The following is a 3,323-nucleotide window of genomic DNA, read 5'->3' as shown; positions in this document are numbered from 1 at the left end:
GACTGAGGGGCGAGATTCTCCGACCCCCCGTCGGACCGGAGAGTTGCCGGGGGGTGGCATGAATCACGCCCCGCCGCCCCGACGCCGGCTGCCGGCTGCTGGATTCTCCGGCGCCGATTTTTCGGTGGGGGCGGGAATCACGTCTCGCCAGTCGGGGGCCATTGGCAGTGGCCCCCCGGCGATCCTCCGCTCTGTGATGGGCCAAGTGGCCGCCCGTTTTCGGCCAGTCCCGCCAGCATAAATCAAACAAGGTTCCTACCGGCGGGACCTGGCTCTGCGGGCAGCCTGCGGAGTCCTCGGGGGGCAAGGAGGGATCTGGCCCCAGTGGAGGGGGGGGCCACGGTGGCCTGGCCCGCGATCGGGGCCCACCAATCCGCGGGCGGGCCTGTACCGTGGGGTCACTCGTTCCCTTCGCGCCGGCCGCTGTCACGGTCCGCCTTGGCCGGCGCGGACAAAAACACCCCTGCGCATGCAGAACATGCTAGCGCACCCGCGCATGCGGCAACTCGTGCCGGCCGGTGGATGCCCTTCAGCGCCGGTTGGCGCAGCACCAACCCCGCCGGCACTGGCCTAGCCCCTGAAGGTGGGGAAGATCCCGCACCTTCTGGGTGGCCTGACGCCGCAGTGGTTCACGCCACTCCTCGGCACCAGTACGGCTCGTCCCACCTGATACCGGAGAATCCCGGCCGAGGTGTGGCAGTGAAAGAGTGTGACTTACAACTTCTGAACATACCTTGGGTGCGATTCTCCAGAAAGATTTCGAAGTGTGGTAGCGAGTGGGAACTGCAGAGTGACCAGGAAGACTGGCCCCCAGTGCCGTAAGAAGGTGAACGACCTACACAGGGCAGCACGGGTGAGTTGACACCAATGCCCCCCCACCTCCCTCCCCCTTCCCAAGACCTTTCCTCCCCCATGCAAGCATCCACTAACCCCACCCCACCCCAAACTATCTATGCGGCCCCCAACCCGCCTGAGTCAGCAGTTTAAGTCTTTCATGGCCCTGAGATGTTTCCGTAGTGAATGGCTTTGCAAAGGGGATATCACCTGCAGATACCTCTTGCAGCAAGCCAGACAACACCCACATGACAGGAAGCAAACTCCGACTCTTTACTTTCAATTCCTACAATACAGGTTTTCAACAAACAATAAATTGGACATATCCATTTCACTGCCATGACCTTGGGTGAAGCCTAAGGAAGCATGAGTGGCTACTGAGGACTATATTGATGAGGGGTCCTTGATGATGGCTTGGAGAGAAGTGGTGGAGATTTTCAGCTTCTACTCAAAGTGCAAAAGTAGTTTTTCTTTTAGTTAAGTGGGAGAAGGTTAGCTTGGGTTGTTCCTGGCCAAGAGAATGAAGAAGAGGCATTCTTACCTTGCCATTCCAATATGGCTCCAGTGTCTGTATGGCATGCACTCAGCTCACTGTGGGAACCTTGGGCGGGGTTCTCTCTTCATGGTGTGAGAGCTCCTTTTTTGGGGCAAATTTGTTTGAATGGGGAGCTTGGTCCATATTCCCCTTCCGGGTTGCAGGCAACCTTGAACATTAGATGCCAACCTGCCGGTGGGCAGAAAGCAAAGAACATGAGATGGATTGGTTAGGGCGTTAAGTTTCTTTTCAGGCACCGGTGTCTTCCTTTCAGCCAAATAAAAGTTGTTAGGTTCATCAAATTGGGAAGGGTTTCGCAGCATTATTGTTTACGAGCTTTTAGGTCCTGTCTTAAGCAAACCAACTATACACCAGTAACCGTCCCCCATTTCAATAAAAGCAAACATCATTTGTACTTTGACTAGAATTCAAAAATAACCACCAAGGTGTTGTTGCCCTCGGTGATGCTCCTCAGTGATTGGGCCATGCTCTGCAGTGACTTGGCAATGCCCTCCTCTGACTGGAACAAGCTCCGCAGCAGCTTGGCCATTTCCATCTGAGAGCGGGACATGCCCTGCACTACCTCATCAAGGTCATATTGCCCAGTGAGTTGGGCATTCCGCCGAGTCCCTCAGTAATGGCTGTCACCGACTGCGACATGCCTTGGACACGTTCACTCATGCTGCCGACGTTGTGCACCAACCTTCCACTGTGGTCTCCACCCTAGCAGTGTTGGCCTCGGTGTCATGCATTGCCGGCGATATCTCCTGCACCCGTAGCTTCTGGGAGTCTTCCAATCGGCTATGGACCTCCTGGAGTGATGCTGACCACCTTGTGAATGTCCTGGCTGCTCCCTAAGGTCTCCATCAGCTCCGGGTAACCCTGTGCCAGAAGCTCAGCATCAGGCTGCAACCCAGCTGGGACCTAGGATCCATCAGACCTCCAACTGCTGTCTCACCTGGGGGTTCCTGCCTCCACCTGATGTACACCAGCAGCTGTGTAGTGCTCACAAGATTGTGCCCCAAATTCCACTATTGGTGTCCACTAACGTTTCACACCAAAGTGTGCGTCTCTGCGCTGGTGCATGGTGGGGATGACAGCTGTGCCGGGCCGATCATGGCATCCTTGGAGCTCTCCTCTGAAGTGTTCTCCTGGGAGGCAGGGGAGGGGGCCACCTGGGATGGGCTGACACCGTCGGCTGGAGGACCTGCGAGAGAATGGGCATGTGGCCATTGTGGGGGTGGGCCAGTCAGTAAAGCAAACAACAAACATGTGACAGGTCCTCTGGGTGGGGCCCGATGAATCCTCAACTCTGTAGTTGAATCCGCCAACCTCCGCATTGATGACTGCCCTGTCCTTGTCCACTCCTGCCACCTCCAGGGCCAGTTCTTCGAAGGTGGTGAGGATTCGTATGTCCGGCATGCCTCTGCCAGTCTGGGCCCTCTCCCGGTGATTGTGGGAGAGCCTCTCCTACGGAGGCACTGCAAGAGCGTCGTTAGCCACATGCATGGTTCACAGTGGTCGGAGGGAATTGTGAAGGAAGGGTTGGGAGGGTTGAAGGGGGAGGGGGTGAATGGGGAGTTGGGGGCAGCATGGAGGGTTGGGGGGTGAATGCGCACGTGAGGGCAGAAAGGTCTTGAGGGGGGGCATGCTTGTGTGAACTCACACATGTGGCTCAGTGTAGGTCGTTGAACTTCTTACGACACTGGTGGCTAGTCCTCCTGGTCACACTTCCCAAGCTCACGACCGTCGCCACCTCATCCCTAGCGGCAATGACTACCCTGTGGCTCACCCTCCGGGACCCTCAGGGGAACAGGACATCCCTCCTTGCCTCCACTGCATCGTGGAGCCTCCCCAGGTCTGAACCCACAAATCTTGGGGCCGGCTATCTCGGCGCCATGCTGCGAGCTTAGTGGAGTTGATGGTGTAATTGCTGTTTAAGTGCTGCTCGTCC

Source organism: Scyliorhinus canicula, chromosome 11, assembly GCF_902713615.1.
Source record: "Scyliorhinus canicula chromosome 11, sScyCan1.1, whole genome shotgun sequence".
Taxonomy (NCBI): Eukaryota; Metazoa; Chordata; class Chondrichthyes; order Carcharhiniformes; family Scyliorhinidae; genus Scyliorhinus; species Scyliorhinus canicula.
The sequence above is the reverse complement of the archived record's forward strand: the minus strand, read 5'-3'. Positions refer to the sequence as shown.